The following is a 25,762-nucleotide window of genomic DNA, read 5'->3' as shown; positions in this document are numbered from 1 at the left end:
CACACACACACACACACACACACACACACACACACACACACACACACACATACCCCGCACGTACACGAATGCACGAACATATACATACTTGCACACACACATCTACAGCACCCACATACATCCAAAACATAACATTTTATCATTAGAATGTAATGCCACCGTTGTTTCAAATGCTACCAAAACCTTTAAGAAGGTAACATACTGACTCGTATTATTAAACCCCTCTTAATGGAGCTGCTGGCTGGAAGGCACATTTGAATTAGGAAAACTCAGAAAAGAAGTGTGTCCTACTTAGCTCTGAGTGCGGGTTTGGCAGAGCTGAAAGTCACTTGGGAAGAGGGTGTCACTGTGGGGTTACCCAGGTCACACTGGCTTGTGGACAGGTGTGTGGGAGACTGTCTTGATTATTAACTGAGTTGGGAGGGCACCATTCCCTACGAAGCCGGTCCTGGGCTGTATAAGCAAACTAGCTGAGCACGAACCTGTGAGCCAGCCTGCAAGCATCGTTCCTCTACTTCCTGTTTCACATCACTGCCTGTGTTCTTGCTCTGACTTCCCCCAAAGTTGTCCTGTAAACTGTCAGCTGGAATAAACCCTTTCTTCCCCCAAACTGATATTTGCCAGAGTTTTTGTTTGTTTGTTTTCCGTTTTTTGAGACAGGGTTTCTCTGCATAGTCCTGGCTGCTCTGGAGACCAGGCTGTCCTTGAATCATAGAGATCTGCCTGCCTCTGCCTCCCAAGTGTGGGATTAATAGGTGTGCACCACCACTGGTTGGCCAGGTTTTTTTTGTTTTATTTTGTTATAATCACAGCAACAGGATGGACCTGAAACAGGTAACAATTGGCAAATAGAAGATGAAGAAAGTATATTTTGCGATATTTTTACAATTAACAATTCAAGGTTAGAATTTTAGCTTTGTCATTTATGTGTGTTGCCTGTCTTTTAGCTATTTCTTCCACTGTGCAAGTGGATGCTATTAGTTCACTTCCTGCAATTGTCAGGTGTAAAGAAACTTAGAAATGTGGTGACTGAACCTGTATCTGGGCTGAAGGATTCATGTTGTTTGCTTAATGGATGACAAACTTTGTCCCTTCCACAATGTTAACTATGAAACCAAATTTGACTAACCCAGAAACCTCCCCAGTAGCCACAGATGGCAAAGTACCATGCTGGAGACATCAAGCAAGCTAAATCTAGTCACGTTTGAGTGTTTCTGACCGAGCTCTGATGCATACCTGCTATGACTCAGTGCAGAAGGCTGGAGAAAGACTCTGTTTCCATTTTAATCAAGAGCGAGACTTTATTTCTTCCAATAGACTCTAATCTGACTTGGTCTAAAGAACAGTGAAACTAGAATAAAGGACGATGGTGTCCATGACAGACGAGAGTAGAAGTGCCTCTACATACCTCCAAGGGAGGGGCTGCAGGTGAATCATCGATAGTGGCCTCAGCTGCAGAGGCCCAGTAAGGTGAACCTAAAGGCATTCCAGAGGCTGCACAGAACAGCAGAACCGTATGGGGCAGAGCCCGGGGGTCAGTGTGTCTGAGGGAAGCAGATCTTCTCCAGCAGCTGGCTCCTACTTCTACCTGCCTCTTCCCTGACCTGCGACTGTGCAGCTTAGGTATCTACTTATCTGGCATGGTGCAAACACCATGAAACCCATCTCTGCTGAGGATTTCCAAGCATTCCTAGGCTGCAGCTGAGGTTTTCCTTCCAGTGACATTGAGAAAGCGGTTATATTCTTTCCTTTCTTCTTTCTCTTTTTTCCTTCTTCTCTCCCTCTCCTCTTCTCTCTCTCTTAGCCAATTAAGAGTGACAAGAAACCCGATCTTGTCACTGTGCTTTCCCCACACTGTGCTTTCCACTGAGGCTCCCTCACTCATCTCTTCTCATGTGAGTATGAGCCTGATGCATTTCAGATTTGTCCTGGCATGCAGTCCAAAGTCAGAATGTCTTTCTATCAATACGTACCTGGTTTATGCTTTTGAGATTTCTTTGAATGAGTTGCACGTCGGGACAGCCTGAGAAAATAAAGTACCAGAGTGAAGATTTCACCAAAAGAAACAGGTAAACCATAGGCATCCTCCACTCAGCCAGTGGGATCACTGTCCTCATGGGTAAGGCCACAGTGATGCTTCAGATCTCTTCACTGTTCATGCTGGATGGTCAGCACCTAGCTGGGCTGATGGTCTCGTTGACTACATCCTAATGTAATGCATTTCCTTGGCAGTTAGATAACTAGGAATAAAACATTTAAGGAAGTGGTCTCTGAGCTCCAGGAGTTTATACCCTACACTATAGGCTAAAGTACGGTCTCTACTAAGAACTTAAATCATTTTTAAACAATCAGCATCTGTCAGTCTTGAGAATATGCAGAAGGATGAGCTTGACTATTTTTAAATCCTACAGTCATAGTTAATAATATGTATATTTCAAAATGACTAAGTAGATTTATAACATTCTTACCACAGCAAGAGAGGTAGAGATGTGCTGATCAGCTTGATTTAATTATTTCACAATATGTGCATATGTAATTAACCCTAATTAATAGTCTATGCATTTGGCATGCACGACAAAACATCACATTAAATACCATAAATATGCACAATTGTTATTTGTTCATTTAGGAGAGCATAATATGCAGGCTGTGGGTGAGTATGTCAACTGGAGAGATATTTTGGTAGCTAAGTGCCAAGAGTTTTTAAAAATATACATCCTCTTCCAGAAATTCTATTTCTAGGAATTACATCCACTGAAATAAATGGATGTGTGCAAGGTTGCTCATCACGGTGCCATTTATAAAAGCACACTGTGGAAAATATTAGCTGTACCCAGCAATAAATTACCAGACATCGGTTGACGACCGTAAAGTTAATAAAATGGTAGTGAGAATAAATATTTAATAAAAGGAAAATATTCATAACATGCCAATTGGAAAATTAGGTAATAAAACATGTGCAGTATATTTCCAAATTCGTTTAAAAAGTGTATGTGTGTGTAAGCAAATTTTGAAATGAGAATACATACCCACATTTTTATTAGTTCTGCTTGCTGAGATGAACATTTATTCTCTAGGCATGTCTGTATTTCCCAAGTTTTTTGGTAATAAATGTAACTCAAGAATTTTGAAACTCAAGAATTAGTTACAGATTTTTAGTATTTGGGCTTTAAAAGTTTTATTTTGTTCTTTGATAATTTCATCTGTATCCACTGTATCTTATCTGGCTCATTAGCTCCATTCTTCCCAGCCCCTCTCCCAACATGTGCCCCTTCTACCTGCGCATAATTTTTATTTTTTCGAAACAGTGTTTATCTGGGTAGCTTTGGCTACCCTGGACTTGCTCTGTAGACCTCTAACTCAGAGATCTGCCTGCCTCTGCCTCCCTCAGTGCTGGAATTACCAGCGTGTGCCACCGCACCCAATGTGAATTTTTTTGCTTGTTTGTATCTAATTGTTTTATTTTAAAACTTTTATTTAGTTTTTTTTAATTTCATAAATGTGTACACTGTATTTTTAAAAATTACATCCATGCCATACTCTTCTTCACTTCCTTCTGGACCCCCCCCCCCAAGTCCCTTCCTAAGTTCCTGTTCAATATTTAAAACTTTTATGATATGATAATGATGATGGTGGTGGTGATGGTGTGTGTGTGTGTGCTCGTGTGCATGCATGTAATCATGTGTGTTGAGCGTGCATTGCATGTGCATGTCTGTGTGTGTTTGAGTGCACACCCTCGCTCATGTGCATGGAGTGCTGGGTGTCCACATAGGCCAGAAGAAGGTAATCTTCTGGAGCTGGAGTTATGGGTGGTTATAAACCACCAAACATAGGTACCAGGAATTGAACTCTAGTCCTCTAGAAGAGCAGCAAGTGCTTGTATCTGCTGAGGTACCTCTTGCACCCCTGTGTTTTGCTTTTGAAGTCTATTGTGCTTTGAATGAGAACGGATCCCACTTGGTCTGTCCACAGTCGGTGGAACTGTTTGGGAAGAATTAGGGGTGGCTCTGTTTGAGGAGTTGTGTCACTAGGTGGGCTTTGAGGTTTCAAAAGCTCATGACAGGCCCAGTGCCCACCCTTCTCTGCCTGCCGCCTGAGGACTAGGATGCAAAGCTCTCACCTGGGGCTCCGGTGCCATGCCTGTCTGCTTCCCACCATGACAATCATGGGCTAACCCTCTGAAGCTATAAGCAAGCCCCCAACTAAATGCTTCCTTTGAAGAGTTGCCTTGGTCATGGTGTCTCTTCACAGCAAGACAACAGTAACTATGACAGTGATTAAAACAAAGACATTCCCACTGTGTTGACCATTTCTGCTATGTAAAATCTTCTACCTGATGATTATTTGGGACAATGTATATTAGCCAGTTCCCAAACATTGCTTGCTATGAATGCATTTTACACATAAAACATATTTGGGAAACATTTTCCCTTAAACAGCAATCTGAATACTCCTTAAAAAAAAAACATCTAGTAAGTACAGTTTGTAAAGGTCGCTGCTATGGGCCACAGGGACAGAAAAACTAGTGAGAAAGAGCCACACTCTCAGGTGGGCAGGTCAGGAGACTCATCCCAGGGCACCTACCTATGTGGAGGCAGCCAGGATTAAAAAGGCAGAGATGTCTGGGGTCAAGAATTCGTGGATCCTGTTTCTGGCTAGTCTTGCTGTGTGCATAGCTGCCCTTTTGTGGGCCTTGGCCTCCTCTCTTCTGCTCATCACATCTGTCACGGAGACACACACGGCTTCCTCACAGCACCATCCTCCTCCCTGTACAGGCTGCTCAGTGAAGCCTGTCACCCCTCCATCTCTGCCTTCTCTTTTTCAATGAGTTTTTACTTTTATTAAGGTAAGTCCAGAAGCATAGTTATGACAGTGGTTTGCAAACTTTGCCATGAAACACTTTTTTTTTTTTGACAGGAGCAAGTACACATCTCTCTCTAATACTTTCTTTTTTCTATATACATATTTTTTTAATTTATCAATTTTAATCCTGATTGTAGCTCCTTCCCTCATCTCCTCCTGGCCCTATCATTCCTCCCTCCCACTGTCCCCATCCCTGTCCCCTAATCCTCCTTCAGAGAGGGGAAGGCCTCTTTCCTTTCCAACTGACCCCAGACTATTAAGTCTCTTCAGGGCTGTCTGTATCCTCTTCCTCTGTGACCTGGGAAGGCTCTGTCACCCAGGGGAGGTGACTGAAGAGCAGGCAACAGAGTCCATGTCAGAGACAGCCTCTGCTCCCCTTACTAGGTAACCTACATGGAGACTACATCTGAACAAGGGGCCTAAGTCCACTCCATGCATAGTCATTGATTGGTGCATCAATCGCCTTAGCTCCACCCCCATCCTCCCATCCCCATATTTGTTGGCTCTGTTGGTCTTCTTGTGGAGCTTCTGTCCTCTCTGATTTCTTTTATCCCCCACTTCTTCCATAAGACTCTCTGAGTTCTGCCCAAAGTTTGGCTGTGAGTCTCAGCATCTGTTTTGATCCTCTGCTAGGTAGAGTAGAGTTTTTCAGAGGACATCTATGCTTCCTCTCTTCAACAATATCTGTTATCCATTCTATTTGCCCTTCAGAATGAGAATTAAGCATCCTCCGTAGAGTCTTCCTTGTTACTTAGCTTCTTTAGGTCTGTGGATTGTAGCATGGTTTTCCTGTATTGTGCGGCTAATATCTGCTTTTAAGTGAGTATATACCGTGTGTGTCTTTCTGCTTCTGGGTTACCTCACTAAAGATGATCTTTTCCAGACCCATCCATCCATTTGCCTGCAAATTTCATGATAGCCTTGTTTTTAATAGCTCAATAGTATTCCACTGTATAGATGTACACAATGTAGTTTTTTTATCCATTCTTTGATTGAAAGACATCTGGGTTGTTTCTAGTTTCTGAATATTATGAATAGAGCTGCTATGAACATAGGTGAGTTCATGCCCTGGTTGTATGGTAGAGCATCTTTTGAGTATATTCCCAGGAGTGGGATAGCTGGTCTTGAGGTAGAATTGTTCCCAATTTTCTGAGGAAGCTCCGGATTGATTGTACAAAGGGGTTGTACAAATTTACACTCCCACCAGCAATGGAGGGAGTGCACAACCTCACCAGCATGTGCTGTCACTTGAGTTTTTGATCCTAGCCATTCTGACAGGTGTAAGATGGAATCTCAGAGTCATTTTGATTTGCATTTCCCTGATGGCTAAGGATGTTTAGCATTTCTTTAACTGTTTCTTGGCCATTTGATATTCCTCTGTTAAGAATTCTCTGTCTAGTTCTATACCCCATTTTCAAACTGGATTATTTGGCTTGTTAGTGTTGAATTTCTTGAGTTCTTTATGTATTCTAAATATTAGCCTTTTGTTGGCTGTAGGGTTGGTGAAGATCTTTTCCCAGTCTGTAGGCTGTTATTTTGTTCTATTGACAGTGTCCTTTGCTTTACAGAAGCTTCTCAGTTTTTAAAGACTTTTGTATTAGCAAACACTGGGGTTCGTAGTGGCGTTTCTGTACTGGCAGGCACCAAACTTTGATCACAGGCCTCCCTGGAAGTAGTCATCATGCTGCTTACCTGATGATGCTGTCCCTTAGCTTCATGATTCCAAGTATCACTTTCTATCTACATCTTTCTTTTCCACTGACATGATTTATTACAAAATTAACATTGCAAAACAATGAGAAAGGCTGATCTCTCTGCTAATTATGTTAAGACAACTGGATTTCTGTAGTAAAATAATGCAATCTGACACAAAGCAATATGATCCATGGAGACTTTGAGACCCAATTTGTTTTTCTTTTATTTTTGAGATTATAATTACCTTATCCCATCTAGCCTCCCCACCCTTCAAACTCTTCCAATATATCTCTCCCTGCTCTCCTTCAAATTCATGGCTTCTTTTTTTTTTTTTATTGCTGTTACATGCATGCATGTATGTGTGTGCGTGCATGCGTGTGTGTGTGTGTGTGTGTGTGTATGTACATGAATATTCCTAAATATAACCTGCTCGGTCTGTGTAATGTTACTTGTATGTAAGTGTCCACTGCTGACCATTGGGTATTGGATAATCGATTAGTGTGCTCTTAACTGCTCCCAGAATTCCTTACTTGCTTGTAGGTGTCATTGTTGATGCCCTCCTCTCAGCACCCCTCCCCCCAACTCTGGCAAGCCTGAGGTTGTCCTTGTGCAGCTCATGTTCAGGCAGCCATGCTGGTGAGACCTCATGGGTGTGGCCTCTGACATTACAAGGGGACACAGCAAACTCTCCAATCCTTTTGGTTTTTACAGTTTTCCTTCTCCCTCTCCTGCAACGTTCCCTGTAGCTTCTGAACCTGGAAGATGAGACTACAGGCGCCTTGCATCTCTCCTTGCCTCCCTTGTCCCCTCTCCATGTTCGTGAGTCCCCTAGTGGAGCCGGGCAGTAATTCTGCTTAAGTGATACAGTATGGATCTCTGCTACCAGCGCAGACCTGCAGACCTGTATAATCCGTACTTTTTCCTGTAAAACACATTATTGTTCTTGGCGTTAAAATTGTTTTCTTTCTTTTTCTTAAAAAAAAAAAAAAAACAACTTGTATGGAGCTGGCAAGATGGCTCAGCAGTTAAGAGCACTGGAGGCTCTTCCAGAGGTCCTGAGTTCAATTCCCAGCAACCACATGGTGGCTCACAACCATCTGCAATGGAATCTGACTCCCTCTTCTGGTGTGCATGAAAGCAGAGCACACATATACATAAATTAAATAAATAAATCTTTAAAAAACTTTTATAAGCATATTTTTCTACATATTGAATCAAAAGTCTCTCTAAGGACACCAACAGTGAGCTTCCCTTTTTGCCTATGAAGGTTTTCATTTGTAAAAGCTTTTCTTTTTTGCTGTATAGTTTGTTTTTATCTTTAGGCTTTCTTCTCCCTGTATAATTCTATGCTTGCTTTTAGTGTCTAATAATTCTGGCATTATTAGACTTTTGCACTGTATGTGGCGTGGCTGCGCATGCACAGACTACTGTCTTCTCACGTCTGACACTATTGTCTGCCCACATTTTATAGCATTCTGTTGCTCACTGGCCACTGAGGTTATGAACAGGTCTGGACCATCATTCCAGGTAGGGAAGAGAGTTCTGGTGTTGACATCTGCAGAGACCCACACTTGAGTTACCCCTCTTTGCCAGAGAACATCCTTCTCAAATAGCGAAGTCTTGGCTAGCAGAGTGAATGGGAAAAGGGCTGAATTCACTTCATCAGTCAGCTTTCAGTCGTGTGCCTATGCCTTCAACTTAGCTTCTTTTCTCTTCGACCAAATCCACACTTCAGAAAAGGAACCTCCAAATTTCAGTAAATATTACTGAGATCTACTTAGAAATTTTTATATGCTTATAATTCTAGTACATTTTGGGAGAAAAACTTGGAAGGTGGAGGCAGGAGAATCAGAAATCCAGAACTAGTCTCAGGTGCAAAGTAAGTTTAAGGCCAGTGTGCATTACATGAGAGAAAGAGAGTGAGAGAATGCTTAAATAAAGCAAAACAACTGACAGTTTAATAAAAATAATTTAAAAATATAGAGCATCAATCATGTATATCAAGTGTCATGGCTTATATTCCGTCAGTATGGGAATGTATCAGATAGAAATGATGAAGGGGAGAGACAGCCTCACTTGCCTTTTTTGGCCTCTCCTCAGGGCAGAGAGCCCATCCATCCCCCCGTAATAAGGTGATGTGAGCGAAGCATCCTTAACAGCCTGACCTGGTGGTCCCCTCCTCTGCCCATATCACGGTGGATGGCTGGAAGCTCCTTTTCAGCTCCTTTTCAGACATTATGGCTGTAGATTTTCAGGGCAAAACTAAATATTTGCTTTTGATGCTAAAAATGAAACTCAACCCCTGGCATTTTGTGGAGTGGAAAAGTCCCCAGAGCATCCTGTTCAGCAGAACGTAACCTCTCCACGGTGCCATTTGAAAAGCAAAGATGCGAAAGAGTTGAAGGAAAATTTCTTCTTTTCAACCACAGTGACAGGACTTCTTTCATGTTTCATGCTTCAAAAGATCTCAATCTTTATTTGGGTTTGAATTTTTTGTAGTTTTTTTTTTTTTTTTTTTTTTTTTTTTTTTTTTTTTTTTGAGACAGGGTTTCCCTGTGTAGCCTTGGCTAGCCTTGAACTCACTCTGTAGACCTGGCTGGCCTAGAACTCAGAGATTTACTTGCCTCTGCCTCTCCAGTGCCAGGATTAAAGGCATGTGCTGCCACCACAGCCTGGCTTTGTTTAATATATATATATGTTCATAATGACATCTGACATTTAAACAGGACTTGCTAATAACATTTAGGGCAACCTTCTAGTGATTTTCAGGTATGATAACTCACCCATCAGTCAGGTTTTCTAATATTTTCCCAGTAAATTAACTCTGGAACTTTGAAAAAATATGAAATAATCAAATCACTATTATTTGAAATAGATACAGTGTGTCACGAAGCAGTTTGGTTTATAATGGGAGCTCATTACCATACTCATTACTGTGAATTATAGGAGTTTCCTGGCTGGTCCTCATTAGCCATCTGGCTTTAAACATTGATTTGTGGTTAAGTGTGTTATTTTTAGAAAAGAGCACCTGAACATCTACTGAAAACATTTGTTTCATCTTGTTCTACATATTTTTAAAGGCCATGAATCTCACTGCTGTAAAAACCATACAGATTTTTGAAGCATCTTCATCTTTGACCTTTTTGATTTATGTACCTTATTTATTCAAAGGGAAACAGCTTTGTCAGCAAGTTTTGATCCTATCAGCTTTTATAAGGGGATTAAATAGAGGCCAGGTCTCTTGCTGCAGATTTTTACTATAAATTGATGGACAGCGTCATCCCCTTTCATATACCGTAGATGGGAAGGCGTCTCTAATCTGAGGAGAACAGAGTGAAAGCATGGCTGTCATTGCAGCCATCGGATATTACTGAACACTAAAGGGGCACAGACTGTCGGGTGCTGGAAATGCTGAGGCTGTAATGACGAGGAGCAGGGTCCCTGCACCAGGAGAACTGGGCAACAGGTGGAAAAGACAAATAACCAAAAATGGAGGGCCTTGTGTCTAGAGCACAGTGGAAGCTAATAGAATGTGGTAAGAGAAGAGGCTTGAGGTTGATAGCAAGGACCAGATCCTATTCTGCTTTATAATAACTTCTCATTTTTCTTGCAATTTATACTTTTAAAACATGGTTATGGTTTGGGAACAGAGTCTTTCAACAGGTCAGAGTTGAAAGACTGATGACATCTATTATAGAGAATGGAAAAGAAAGAGTGATCAGGACTAAGATAATGGCCAAAGAGATGGAGAAAAACAGATGAGGGTCCAGTTTATGACATACCACACATTGCCTGTGACTCTCCAGGAAGGGACAGCAACAAGGATGGTTCTGGAATATGGGACTGAAGAAATATATGGATAGTAATGTCATTTACGGAGATGGGGAATTCTGATAGAGGAGTAATTGGTAGAGAAGGAGCTCCATTGAGGACCTGATAAATTTGCGCTGTCAACTCGACTTTAAGATGAGATGGGAATCAAGAATCATATATACATCTTTAGTACTGAAATAGGCTTAGAGAAAGATCATTCAAGAAAAGAATGCAGGACCAGAATAGGGCCCAAAAGTACATCCTGCCTCAGTTCAGGCAGAAGAGAGGTGCTACAGTACTTAAGAACAGGCTGTTGGCTAGACAGACATTGGAAGGATGAAACCAGCTGCTAAGGGAACCACAAGCTCCAGGACAGCAAGAAGAGACTATCACCTTCGAACCTAGAGAACACGAATTGCAGAGTGGACCTGGAGTAACCAGCTCCATTGGAAACAGAATGCTGCAGTTTCCATGGCAGAAACTACAAGGCCCTTAGCCTGGCTGCTCCTGGGAGGACTGGTAGGAATGAAACAGGGTGACAACTTCAGCCAACTGCGAGCTCCTTACTGGAGATTGGCTGACAGGAAAGAGAAAAAGAGTGAACCTCTCTCGTGGCACCCAACATTCCTCTGGTGAGGAGGCTCTTCCATACTCACGAGTTGAACTCTACAGAGCCCACGAGGAAGGGGACATCTGAAGACAGAGGCTAAACAGTCTTAGCCCCTCACAGTGGAACACATAGACCTGATGAGCTTGGAGCGAAGAAAAGGTTCTCAATTTTTTTTTTCAACATAAGAGAACATTTCTTTGTGATGGATTTCTTAAACAAATGTAAAAGGGAAAGCTACTGAGGGTGCATATTAATGGTCCCCAAAAGGGCATAGCTATGTGTCCTTGCATGTGGATCATACTAAGGCCAGGCACGGTACCTAACCCAGTTTATTCCTCAGGCTGAAACTGGAACATGAGTTTCCTTTCTGCTCTTCCTATGGGAAAACCAGCCTAACATTTTCTTCATGATTTTCTAAAAGTGCTTGACTTATAAAGCCACACACACACACACACACACACACATACACACACACACACATTAAACATTTATTGATAACCCCCTCTGCATGAGCCATTGCTCAAAATATTGGGAGCCTAAGCATAAACATGATGAAATTCATGTCATCACAGAAAATAAATCTTATCAAGTTGAGATCTATCACTTTTCTTTGAGAGTGTGACCACTGGCAGGTTCTCGGTGCTTCAGCGGTTGACTCCAGCTTCATTTGTATGTGGGCAGCATTGACTTGACTTGGGATGAGTTCAAAGAAATAAATAATTAATTATAAAAATAAAAACATAAAAATAATGACATTTTTTTTTCAAATAGTGCCAAGCCCTGTGAGGAGAATGCAAACATGGCTAACTCAGTAACTGAGATTGGGGCTTTCTAGATATTATGGACTCTACTTCATATACATGCTCTGGACACCACAGTTTTTGGAAAAATGAGCTGATCCTTCCAGTTGGATAGAGCTTTTAGTAGCTAGGAACATACATAACTCAGTGGTAGGGTGCTTGCTTCTCAGGCTCTGGGTTTAAACTCTGGGACAGACTGAGAGAGAAAAGTCTTAGAATCTCTGAAGGGATGACCTCGTGAGACCCGGATGTTGTGCAGAATCTAGTTATGTGCAAACCAGGGAGCCATTTCATACAGAATACACAGCAAACACAGGCTTCCGAGGCTGACCTGATCTTAGAGTGTCTGGGGACAGGAAGGGGAGCTTGGCTAGAAGACAGTGGATGAAGAAACTTGCAAATTGCCCTGCACATACTTTGTTTTAATAAAATGTCTTAGAAGTAAGTCTGTACCATCACTTTCTGTTATGGGCTGAATGTCCATGTTGGCCCTGACATATTTTTAATTGATTCCCTCACATTCAAATGTGACAATGTTACACAGTTTAAGGGTCTTTACAAGGCAATTCAAACCACGTGAGGTCAGAAAGGTGGATTCCCCGCGATGGGATTTTTTAGGGGGTCTTTTTGAGACAGGGTCTCTGTGTTATGTAGCTCTGGATGTCTTGGGATGGTCTATGTAAGCCAGGCTCACCTTGAACTCACAGAGATCCTCCTGCCTCAGCCTCCCATGTGCTGAGATTAACTGAAGGTGTGCACCGCCATGCCCCGATTATGCTGTTTCTCTCTCCACTATATGGACAAAGTCTAGTAGCCACGCAGCCGAGAGCCTCAAAGAGGGTTCCCATTGAAACTCCTCCATGTTGCAAGATGATGCCGATGGCAGCCTCCGAACTGTAGTACACAAATATCCGTTGAGCCCTGCCTAAACTCTCAGCTGAGGGTATTCTGCTCCATAGTCACTTAGTGACTCTGCATAATATCGTGCTGTATAAACTTTGAGTTTATTTAAGTACGCTACTCTAGTCAAGTGTTAACTTACCGGCAGGCTTTTGCTCTTGCAAACGGTACTCGGCGCTATAATAAATACCGTTATGGCTGTAATTCTGAACGTCAGAATTATGGGATCCATAAGAAAAGTCATTGAGATGTGCATGCGTTACATTCTTGGGTGTTGCTCATTTTAATCCTGGCATATAGTTCCAAGTAGACTTCTGGAATTGGCTGGTTTCAAACCTCACCAAATGGCTTTTTTGTTCAGTCTTCCTCATCTAGCGAACTGTTAAATGTCTAGTCTCAATGGCATATTTTCACGTGCTTAAAAGCCATTCGGTTTGTATGTGGCAGTGTCTGTGTGTGCTCACTTAGGAGGCCTCAGCTCACACCCTTTGCCCCTTTTCATCAGATTGCTAAGTATATTTCTCTGAAGAATTCACTGCTGTCGATTCCTCCGGAACTGCACGGGGCCAGCGATGGCCCAAGAGTGGGTAGGGAGGACGCCATCTTCTTATTCCACAGAGCAGACCGTTGACTTTGCTGCCCGTTTAGTGACTGTCATAGTCAATTTGGGTTTGTCTTTTGCACTCTGTTGGGAAGGTGAAACCCGGTGTCCCCCGAAGAAGAATCTGCTTTCCCACAGCCTCTAGGTCAGACATCATCACTGTGAAGCTGAGGTACGTTTCCTTCCCTGAAGGTAGTCTGGGGAAATCCAAATGTGATCGTTCCTCATGGTCTGTTTACAGCTTCGTGCGTTCTTCATCCATAATGCATATTGTAGAGGTTTCTGTTAGAACTGTGTTTCACCCTTGTACTTGGCATGGGACAAACATGAGAATGTTTCTATTGTATGTTCTAAATGGTGATACATGTGAGTAATAGAGCACATGCCTGTTTAATCAGAGTAACCAAGAATAAGGGTATGTGGACTACTAAGAGTATCACATTGTAAAGAATCTTTTGGCCTTGCCTTCCTTCTTATATAAACATGCTCTCCAAACACACACCACATATTAAAATAGATACTGGAATTTATGTTTTCCATGCCTTAATAACAGTAGTCAAGCTGGTCAGTGGGGGTGCACTCCTGCCTTTAATCCCAACACTCAGGAGGCAGAGAGACAGGGATCTCTGTGAGTGGGAGGCCAGCCTGGATCACAAAACAACTTCCAGGACAGCCAGGGCTACAACAGAGAAATCCTCTCAAAAAAACCAAAACAGTAACAGTAATCAAAGAACTAAGAGTTATTTTCTTCACTCAGAGCAACTATACAAATAAGGTCAAAAACAAACATACAAACAAACAAAATGATAATATTAATAGCAAAGCACAGAATTCTGGAAACCATACCATCATACATGTGTAATCAGTTCAGTTGCCATCAACACACAAGTGAAGGTAGTCTCAGGTTTACCTAAATCCATTCATGGTTTTCCAGAATATGAAACCTGCATATCCTATTTTAAGAGACTGCAGAGAATCTAGGTGGGGATGAAAATTAAATAATTTAAAAAATATTTAAAAATCACACGCAGGGAATTTGAAGACTTTCTTCAGAAATAAATAGTTCAAAGGCCCCCAAGGATACAATAAGGCTATGTTTCATTTGGACCTCACACTGTCCCCATAATTTGTAGGACAGATGTTGTTTTCATGTTACAGTGAAGAAACAGAGGGTTGTATGTTGGTTAAGTAGATTTACTGGCATCCTGAAATAGAGATTGTAGGAACAACACACAAACCTGGTCTTATAATTCTAAATCCACACTCTCGTTACCACATCCTTCATGGTGCTAATGTTTGTCCTTTAGAAGTTTGTGGAAGCATTGCTGAAGTGACTCCTTAGCGGCCCTTGACATCTGTGTCATAATAAGGAAATATGTCCATAAACAATTTAACTGTATATAATAGAGCCATTTTATTTCCTTTATCTATTAGCAACAAAAACAAGAGCATATGCTACATCCCCAAGTTTTCCTTAGCTTTGCTTTTTAGGCGAGAGACAACTTTAGAATCCCATTAAGCCCATGCGTGGAAGAATCAGACTCATCCCTCAAAGCAAATCAACACACATCTTCCCAGTGATCTTATCTCCTTTACGGATTTGCCTTTCCGGCAACAGCTCAAATTATCGTGGCATTCCCTGCAGAGCCAAATTTTCATACACAGCAAACCAGGTGTGATAAGCTGGAGAAAGAGATAAATAAAGCCAGGTTAGTATAACAATACCAACTGACTGACTCTAAGACGTGATTTACCCACAGGTGGAATTTCGACAGGGATGGCAGAAAGCCCAGGCATCGACTGCAAGATGAATAAATCTAGATGCTGTAATTGTAAATAAATAACAGCAAATTCAGGCAGGGGTTCACTGAATCGCCTGTATGTTCCGACCTGTGAGCCGTGCATAATATGACCTGGAGCTAGCCAAGACAAAAATACTCCCACGTGCTAGATGGCATTGGGAGGCTTCCTCTTCTCCCCCTTTCACATTCTTAGAGGCCTGGTTTGGTGAGGGAGGACGCAAGTCTAGTCAGCACAAGAATTACAGTATAGAAGCTCTCTGATAGCAACTGATTAATTGAATATTTCAGAACAGTGAGCTGAAAAGGTTAGAACGCTCCTGGCATGAAGGATAAATATACGCAGTCATACCTATGCCGAGTACCTTGGTTTAATCCATACTTTTTATATATGTATATTGAACTGTCACAACAAACCTTGGGAATGTGCAGATGTAATCTGTGCTTTGAAACTAAAATCTTTAGTTAACAAGAAGCTAACGAGTTCATTTGAGGCTTACGGTAAAACAGAGCTTGAGGTTAAAACCTGGTGTTGGGAAGCAAACCAAATACCGTCTTTATTCCTTCTCTTCTGGTGACTCCTGGACCCGACCCTGCCTGGTGAGAGCCACCTGCCTCTGCACTGTTGGCGTGCTAAGTCAGCGTGTTACTCTTCTTCATCCTGTTTCTTTTCCTCTTTCTCTTTACGCTAATATCATGTATGTTTCTGTTACTTGACATGAATAGTTCCGTTTCAGGAAAACAGCAACCAACTTTCTCCATGGCTTTTGTACTTCTATCTGAAAACTTAGAGGTTGGGAGACGGTGGCCATTAGGTCTCATAAATCCTCAGCTGTATAATCCACGTGGTCTAGGCTTGCCTTGACCCTTGATGCTTCCATGAACAGCTGAAACAGGTTTTTTTGGAGGGTGGATGGGAGGGAGGCACAGCCCAGAATGAGTTAAATTTTTACTTTTTAATGAAAGTAAAAGCTATTCTGAAATCTGGAGACCAGAAACAGTTAAATACTTGTGAAGTTAATTGCGTCTTCAGTTGCTATAATTAAATGCAATCTTTTATTTTAAGGATCACAGCCTTTAAAAATCATCTAATAAATATGGTTGACGGATTTCATCACAGTGCTTCCTTCCTCGTGATTTCTCTACTCTGCCTACTTTCTCTTGATACATAGCTAGGGTTCAGCCTCCCTCCATGAGTTCTAGTCTGCTGGGTTTGCTTACTATTTAGAACTGAAAAGGGAGGAATGGCTACTAAAAGGGAGGGCTCAGGATGGCGACATCTCAAAGCCTCAGGATGGAATTAGTTTCACAGAGGGTACTTTTTAGTAATCCTTTGAGAATTCCAAATTTACTCTTGAGCATAGTCGCCCCCCCCAACTCTTCTAATTACCACCCCTCCAACTTCCTATCCCTTCCCGCCCAACCTGAGGCTCCTCCTCTTCCCAGTTTGCCTTGCTTGGCTACTCTGGGAAGTGAGGTCTACCCTGCCATGCAGATAACCTAGAGGGCAGGCCAAGGAAACTGAACATCAAGAAAATAAACAGCCTGAGCTCTGCTAAAGTAATCTGACATTTTAATATTAAAAATTTAATAAAATTTGAATTATAAATTAATAAAATTAATAAAAATATAAATTAATAAAATTAATAAAAATATAAATTAATAAAATTTATAAAATTTGAATTATATACTCTTAATGTTACACATTACTTGGCAAAAGAAATAGATGATGGTAGCAAATTTTTCATAAACTGACAGCGTAAACTGTAAAAACATTTTCTATTTGTGTGTGTGTATGTTCTTGACACAATATGTGCAGATCAGAGGACAAATTGCACAAGTTGGATCTTTCTTTCTTGTGTGAAGGTGCCAGAAATCCAACTCAGGTCCTCAAGCTTGGAACAAGCGCCCTTACACATGAACCATCTCTCCAGCACCCATGTAAAATGTACAACTAAAAGGGAGGACTCGGATTTTGGAAAGAGGAAAAGTGAGCTATGAGGGAGGTGTGTCAATATGAGACCTCACTAAAGAGAATATTTGTGATCACCTTTAAAAGAGAGTGTGCACACTTCTGAGAGTCCACAAGGATCCAACAAGGACAAGTTGTGCTATGTAGCTTTACATTTTAGGATAGTCAACATACAAATAAGGCAGGTGTCTTGGGATTCACAGCTACAAAGAATCGGCAGCATTAAGAATATGTAATTTACAGTTAAAATTTCAAATTACTTCAGCATATCTCAGCTATACTTTTTAGCATAAAGATATAAAATTACTTCAGACTGCTAATGTTTTTGTTTAATGAACTCATGTACTTCAACATTCAATTTTCTCTCGGAGAGTGTTTTTTTGAAAAATAATTGCAGGATTATTCTGGGAGAATAAATGAAACCTACTAGGAGTTTAATATTTCCATTCTTTTTTTCTGGTGATGCTTCTTTAGCCCTACACTCCCATAACCCTGTTATTGATTACTGAATTCTTCTTTATTTTCTTTCTAGGAGAGCATTCAACTGTAACGATATATTTTATCTATCCCAATCACTTTATTTATGAATAATATAAACAAAATTGAATCCATTTAAATTACAGATTTCGATCAGTTTTGTGAGTTGTGTTGGTTATAACCCAACTCTATAAACAGGATTAAGAACGTTTCCATCACCTGTAAGCTACTCTGGGTGCACCTTTGATAAGCAAAGTTCTTTCTTTATCTTGACGCAATCACTGATCCCCTTTCGGCCACTTTGGATTGGTATGCAATGGAAATAAACACACTGAATGACATGTGAGCATTTATCTAGGTTCTCCCATCAAAGCGATGAGTTTGAGAATCACAAATCAGATGTGTTCTTTCATATTGTGCAGAAGTACAAGACATTCTGTTTAAGCATTTGATTCTTGATAGCCATTTAAAGTGTATTTAATTTTCAGCTTTACTGAATAATAGTAATGTATACATAGAAAAAGAAAATAAATGACCCAATTAAAATTTGGGTCTGGCTCTAAACAGAGGGTTCTTAAAATGTAAAATATGGTGTCTGATAAATATTTTAAAAGATGGCTTCTCTTTTTAACTGATTCCTCCATTCAACAATAACAACAAAGGATTTATGATGAGCTACATCCTGGTACCCACAGCTTAACAGGCCTCATCTTCCTAGTGATATCTGGTTGCAAAGGGGGATGTCAATAATGAGAGGCCCTCAGGTTTTCTTTATTCGAAAAATCTTAGTGATATTTTTAATATTTTCATTAAAAAATTCTCAGGTAGAATTTTGAGAAGCTGTTTAAACTTGAGGCACAATATGTTGGTATCTTAGTTAGGGTTTTATTGCTGTGAAGAGACACCATGACCATGGCATGTCTTCTAAAGGAAAACATTTAATTGGGGCTTACAGTTTCAGAGGTTTAGTCTGTTATCATTATGTTGGGAAACATGGCAGCGTGCAGGCAGACATGGTGCTGGAGGAGCCGAGAGTTCTGCATCTTGATCTGAAGGTAGCAGAAGGAGCCACACTGTGTGCCACACTGAGCATGACGTGAATGTAGGGGACCTCAAAGCCTGCCCCCCCCCCCATGGTGACACACTTCCACCAATACGGCCACACCTACTCCAATAAGGCCACACCTCCTAATAGTGTCATTCCCTATGGGCCAAGCATTCAAAAACAGGAGTCTATGGAGGCTGTTTTGTTCAAACCACCACAGTTGGTTTGCATGGTTTTTATAACCAAGAAATACTTGGACCTGATGTTGCCTTGATGAGTAGGTTAAGGTCTAGAACTAAACACCAAAATGCCATGGAGAGTTTAAGAGGGGGTCAGAGAGCTTGTTGCTGATGCTTCAATGGTACACACGTTCACACTAGCTGAGCAATCACGTGTGCATTAGCTACTTTTCTTGTTGCTGTGATAGAACACCCTAACAAATAGCATTTTAGGGGAGTGGGGTTTATCTTGGCATATAGTTCCAGAGGGCAGAAAAGGCGTGGTACCAGGAGCGTGAGGCCAGCCTGGCAGTGAGGATGTAGCTTGATCCCATTTTATCTGCACACAGAAGCATAAAAAGAGAAGAGGAAGTGAGACCAGGCTACAAGACTAGCGATGTATTTCCTCCAACAAGGAGGCATCTCCTGAAAGTGCACCAACCAGGGACCAAATGTTCAAATACATGATCCTATAAAGACATTTTTCATTCAAACTACAACAATGTGTTAAGTACTTTTATAGTAAGTTTTATCAATCAGTTGTCATATCAGCATGATATGAATAATCAATAAAATATTATTATGTTGGGAAAAGAGATCCCAAATAATCAATAAAAAAAAGTGTGTTGGAAAAAGAAAAGACAGAAATTCATCCTGTCCTGTTCTCTTTTCTTGGTTTTGTCTTTAATCCCCTTCCCATGCAGTCTTAAGGTCTCCTCAACTCGTCTTTGCTTTTGTTTGTTAACTCCTGATATTCCTTGGGTGTTAGATGACGCCCCACCCCGAGCTCCCTCAACAACCCCCATGCTACAAATGAAGACGGCTTGGATATGTTAGTCATCTTAGTAGCCTCAACCATTTCTTTCCCAGCCCTGTGCCTTTGCCATTCTCTGGGCTTCCCTTGGGATTCTAGCTGATGCTGATAGCAGAATTAGAAAACTGAATCGGAAAGGATGGGCTTTTATATTATTTAACACTGATTTTTTTTTTTTATGGCCAATCACCCTGTTTTTGAATAATTTCCACACAACCTACAAAATGTGCATGTTCATTCATTATAGTATTTTTATTCTTCTTTTACTTAAAATTTGTTTTCTTTTTTTTAATTTTATTTTTCTTTTTAGTTACATTTTGTTAACTCTGTGTCCCAGCTGTATCCCACTCCCTCATTCCCTCCCCAACCCCACACTCCCTCCCTGGTCTCCTCCCTGCCCCTTTCCAAGTCCACTGATAGGGGAGGACCTCCTCCCCTTTCATTTGACCCTGTTTTATCAGGTACCTTCAGGGCTGGCTGCAAAGTCCTCCTCTGTGGCCTAACAGACTGCTCCTCCCCTGGGGGGGGGGGTCAAACAGCCTGCCCTTGAGATCCTGTTAGAAATAGTCCTTGTTCCCCTTACTTTGGAAAACTACTTGGTTACTGAGCTACCACGGGCCACATCCGAGCAGAAGTTCTAGGTTATATCCATAGATGGTCCTTGGTTGAGTGTCAGTCTCAGAAAAGACCCTGTGCCCGGATATATTTGGTCCTTGTAGAGCTCCTATCCTTTCCATATCATACTAACTTCCCTTCTTTCATATGATTCCCTGCACTCTGCCGAGGGTTTGGTTATGAGTCTTAGTGTCTGCTTTGAAACACTGCTAGGTAGAGTCTTTCAGATGCCTTTTGTGGTAGACGCCTGTCATAAGTTCAATGCACATCCCATTTGTCTTTCTAAATGAGGATTAATCACCTTTGCCTGTGTCCACTTTCTTGATTATCTTCTTTAGGTGTGTAGATTTCATTATGTTTATCATATCTTGTAGGTCTATATAAGCGAGTATATACCAAGTTTGTATTTCTCCTTCTGGGATACTTCACTCAGAATGATCTTTTCTAGATCCCACCACTTGCCTGCAAATTTCATGATTTCCTCCTTTTTGATTGCTGAGTAGTATTCCATTGTGTAAAAATACCACAATTTCTGTATCCATTCCTCCGTTGATGGACATCTGGGTTGTTTCCAAGTTCTGGCTATTACAAATAAAGCTGCTACGAACATGGTTGAACAAATGTCCTTGTTGTGTACTTGAGCAAATTTTGGGTATATACCTAGGAGTGGTATAGCTGGGTCTTGAGGTAGCACTACTCCTAGTTGTCTGAGAAAGCGCCAGATTGACTTCCAAAGTGGTTGAACCAGTTTACATTCCCACCAGCAATGGAGGAGGGTTCCCTTTTCTCCACAACCTCTCCAGCATGTGCTATCACTTGAGTTTTTCATCTTGGCCATTCTGATGGGTGTAAGGTGAAATCTCAGGGTCGTTTTGATTTGCATCTCCCTAATGGCTAATGAGGCTGAGCATTTCTTTAAGTGTTTCTCTGCCATTCGATGTTCCTCTTTCGAGAATTCTCTGTTTAGCTCTGTTCCCCATTTTTTAAGTGAATTACTTGGTTTGTTGCTTTTCTGCTTCTTTAGTTCTTTATATATACTGGATATTAGCCCTCTGTCAGATAAAGGGTTGGTGAAGATTCTTTCCCAATCTGTAGGCTGTCATTTGTTTTGATGACAGTGTCTTTTGCTTTACAGAAGCTTTTCAGTTTCATGAGGTCCCATTTATTGATTGTTGCTCTTAGAGCCTGTGCTGTTGGTGTTCTGTTCAGGAAGTTGTCTCCTGTGCCAATGAGTTCTAGGCTGTTCCCCACTTTTTTTTCCAACTGATTTAGAGTATCTGGTTTTATGTTGAGGTCCTTGATCCACTTGGACTTTAGTTTTGTGCAGGGTGATAAATATGGATCTATTTTCATTTTTCTGCATGTAGACATCCAGTTGGTCCAGCACCATTTGTTGAAGATGCTGTCTTTTTTCCATTGATTGGATTTGGCTTCTTTGTCAAATATTGAGTATTCATAGGTGTGTGGGTTTATTTCTGGGTCTTCTATGCGGTTCCATTGATCCTCCTTTCTGTTTCTATGCCAATACCATGCAGTTTTTATTACTGTTGCCCTGTAGTACAGCTTGAGATCGGGAATGGAGATACCTCCAGATGATCTGTTGTTGTACAGGATCGTTTTGGAGATTCTGGGTTTTTTTTTCTCCATATGAAGCTGAGAATCTTTTTTTTCAAGGTCTGTAAAGAATTGAGTTGGTATTTTGATGGGAATTGCATTGAATCTGTAGATTGCTTTTGGCAGGATGGCCATTTTCACAATGTTAATCCTACCAATCCATGAGCATGGGAGATCTTTCCATCTTCTGAGATCTTCTTCAATTTCTTTCTTCAAAGACTTGAAGTTTTTCTCAAACAGGTCTTTCACTTGCTTGGTTAGAGTCACACCAAGGTACTTTATGTTATTAGTGGCTATTGTGAAGGGTGTTGTTTCCCTAATTTCTTTCTCAGCCTTTTTGTCTTTGGTATACAAGAGGGCTTCTGATTTTTTTGAGTTGATTTTGTATCCTGCCACTTTGCTGAAGGTGTTTATCAGCTGAAGAAGTTCTCTGGTTGAATCTTTGGGGTCGCTCATGTATACTATCATATCATCTGCAAATAGTGACACTTTGACCTCTTCCTTTCCGATTTGTATCCCCTTGATCTCCTTTAGTTGTCTTATTGCTCTGGCTAGGACTTCAAGTACAATGTTGAAGAGATATGGAGACAATGGGCAGCCTTGCCTTGTCCCTGATTTCAGTGGGATTGATTTAAGTTTCTCTCCATTGAGTTTGATGTTGGCTATAGGCTTGCTGTATATTGCCTTTACTATCTTTAGGTATGTGCCTTGTATCCCTGATCTCTCCAAGACTTTAAACATAAATGTGTGTTGGACTTTGTCAAATGCTTTTTCAGCATCTAAGGAGATGATCATGTGGTTTTTCTCCTTCATTTTGTTTATGTGGTGGATTACATTGATGGATTTCCGTATGTTGAACCACCCTTGCATTCCTGGGATGAAGCCTACTTGGTCATGGTGGATGATATCTTTGATGTGTTCTTGGATTCGGTTTGCAAGTATTTTATTGAGTATTTTTGCATCAATGTTCATAAGAGAGATAGGTCTGAAGTTCTCTTTTTTTGTTGGATCTTTGTGTGGTTTGGGTATCAAGGTGACTATGGCTTCATAGAATGAGTTTGGTAGTGTTCCTTCTATTTCTATTTTGTGGAATAGTTTGAGGAGAATTGGTGTTAGTACTGCTTTGAAGGTCTTGTAGAATTCTGCGCTGAAGCCATCTGGTCCAGGGCTTTTTTTGGAGGGGAGACTGTTAATGACTGCTTCAATTTCCTTGGGAGATATAGGGCTATTCAGTCTTTCTACCTGATCTTGACTTAATTTTGGTAGATGGAATCTATCAAGAAAGTTATCCATTTCATTTAGATTTTCAAATTTTGTGCCATATGGGCTTTTGTAGTATGACCTAATAATCGTTTGGATTTCCTCAGTGTCTGTAGTTATGTCCCCATTTTCCTTTCTGATTTTGCTGATTTGGATAGTTTCTCTCTGCTTTTTAGTTAGTTTGGCTAAGGGTTTGTCTATCTTGTTGATTTTCTCAAAGAACCAGCTTTTTGTTTCATTGATTCTTTGGATAATTTTATTTGTTTCTAATTGATTGATTTCTGCCCTTAGTTTGATTATTTCCGGCCGTCTGCTCCTCTTGGGTGTATCTGCTTCTTTTTTTTTCTAGGTTTTTCAGTTGGGCCATTAAGTTGTTTGTATGTGATGTTACGGATTTCTTCTTGTAGGCACTTAGTGCTATAAATTTTCCTCTGAGCACTGCTTTCAATGTGTCCCATAAATTTGGGTATGTTGTGCCTTCATTTTCATTGAATTCTAGAAAGTCTTTAATTTCTTTCTTTATTTCTTCCTTGACCCAGCTGTCATTGAGTAGTAAGTTGTTCAGTTTCCATGTGTGTGTAGGCTTTTTGTTGTTTCTGTTGTTGTTGATGTCCAGCTTTAGTCCATGGTGGTCAGATAGTATACAAGGGATTATTTCAATCCTTTTGTATCTGTTGAGGCTTGCTTTGTGACCAACTATATGGTCTATTTTGGAGAAGGTTCCATGTGGTGCTGAAAAGAAGGTGTACTCTTTTGAGTTTGGGTGAAAAGATCTGTAGACGTCTATTAGGTCCATTTGATTTAGGGATTCTGTGAGTGCTTTTATTTCCCTATTTGGTGTCTGTCTGGTTGATCTGTCCCTTGATGAGAGTGGGGTGTTGAAGTCTCCCACTATTAAGGTATTAGGATCAATGTATGATTTAAGCTTTAATATTGTTTCATTTACGAATGTAGGTGCTCTTGTATTTGGGGCATAGATATTCAAAATTGTGATGTTCTCTTGTTGGATTTTTCCTTTGATGAGAATATAGTGGTCGTCCTTATCTTTTTTGATTAACTTCGGATGAAAGTCTACTTTATTAGATATTAGGATGGCTACTCCAGCTTGTTTTCTGGAACCATTTGCTTGAAAAACATTTTTCCAGCCCTTTACTCTGAGGTAGTGTTTATCTTTGTTGCATAGGTGTGTTTCTTGGATGTAACAGAATGTTGGGTCCTGTTTCCGTGACCATTCTGTTAGCCTGTGTCTTTTTATTGGTGAGTTGAGTCCATTAATATTGATAGATAATAGTGACCAATGCATGTTAGTTCCTTTTGTAATGGAGTCAATGATCTTACCCTATTTCATTGCTTGTTTTCTTTTCATTTTTGTTGGGATATTATCTGTATGCCCTGTTTTCTTGGGTGAATTCGTTTTTGTTGGATTGGAGTTTTCCTTCTAGTATCTTCTGTAGGGTTGGTTTGCTGTATAGATATTGCGTAAATTTAGTTTTGTCATGGAATATTTTGTTTTCTCCATCTATGTTGATTGAAAGCTTTGCAGGGTATAGTAGTCTGGGTTGACATTTGTGATCTCTTAGAGTCTTCATGATGCTTGCCCAGGCCCTTCTGGCTTTCATAGTTTCTGATGAGAAGTCTGGTGTGATTCTGATAGGTCTACTTTCATATGTTACTTGGCCTTTTTCCCTTGCTGCTTTTAATATCTTTTCTTTGTTCTGTAGATTTAGTGTTTTGACTATGATGTGACGTGATGTGTTTCTTTTCTGGTCTAGTCTATTTGGTGTTCTGTAGGCCTCTTGTATATTTATGGACATCTCTTTCTTTAAGTTGGGAAAATTTTCTTCTATAATTTTCTTGAAAATATTTTCTGGACCTTGGAGCCTGGAGTCTTCTTTTTCATCAATTCCTATTATTCTTAGATTTTGTCTTTTCATAGCATCCTTGATTTCTTGGATATTTTGTGATTGGAACTTTTCTGATTTTACTTTTTCTTTGAGAGAAGTATCAATTTCTGCAAGTGTGTCTTCAGCTCCAGAGATTCTCTCTTCCATCTCTTGTATTCTGTTGGTGATGCTTACTTTTGTGGTTCCTGATCTTTTCTCCAAGTTCTCCAGCTCAAGAGTTTTCTCATTTTGTGTTTTCTTTATTGATTCTAATTCTGTTTTCATGCCTTGCACCATTTCTTTCATGTGTTTGAATTTGGATTCCTGTCTCTCTACGATGGACTCTATTTCTTTGTTCATTTCCTTTTTGTATGCCACTAATTTTTTCTCTACTTGTGCCTCTATTTGTTTGGCTATGTTTGCCTGTGTTTCTTTAAGGGTTTTGTCTATTTCTTCTTTCTTTACCTCCAATTGACTGGCCAACTCTTTGAAAGATTTGTTCATTTCCTCCTTATGAGCCTCAAATAATTGAGCAAGCATGGCTTTAAGGTCATTTTCCTGTGCTTCTGATGAATTGGAGTATCCATCGATTTTGGGGTTTGCTGGTGAAGTCATGATGTCCTGATTTATGTTGGAAGTGTTCTTTCGCCTACCCCTGGCCATTGGCTTATCTGAGACCTTCCCTGTTTGTTTTTGGATTCTGCCGATCAGACTGGTACTGTCTTTCTCTCGAGTCTGGAGAATTCTTCAGGAAGTTGAGAGAGGTCCCGTGTCCTTAGCGTG

Source organism: Psammomys obesus, unplaced genomic scaffold, assembly GCF_907164565.1.
Source record: "Psammomys obesus unplaced genomic scaffold, mPsaObe1.curated_primary_1811, whole genome shotgun sequence".
NCBI lineage: Eukaryota > Metazoa > Chordata > Mammalia > Rodentia > Muridae > Psammomys > Psammomys obesus.
The sequence above is the reverse complement of the archived record's forward strand: the minus strand, read 5'-3'. Positions refer to the sequence as shown.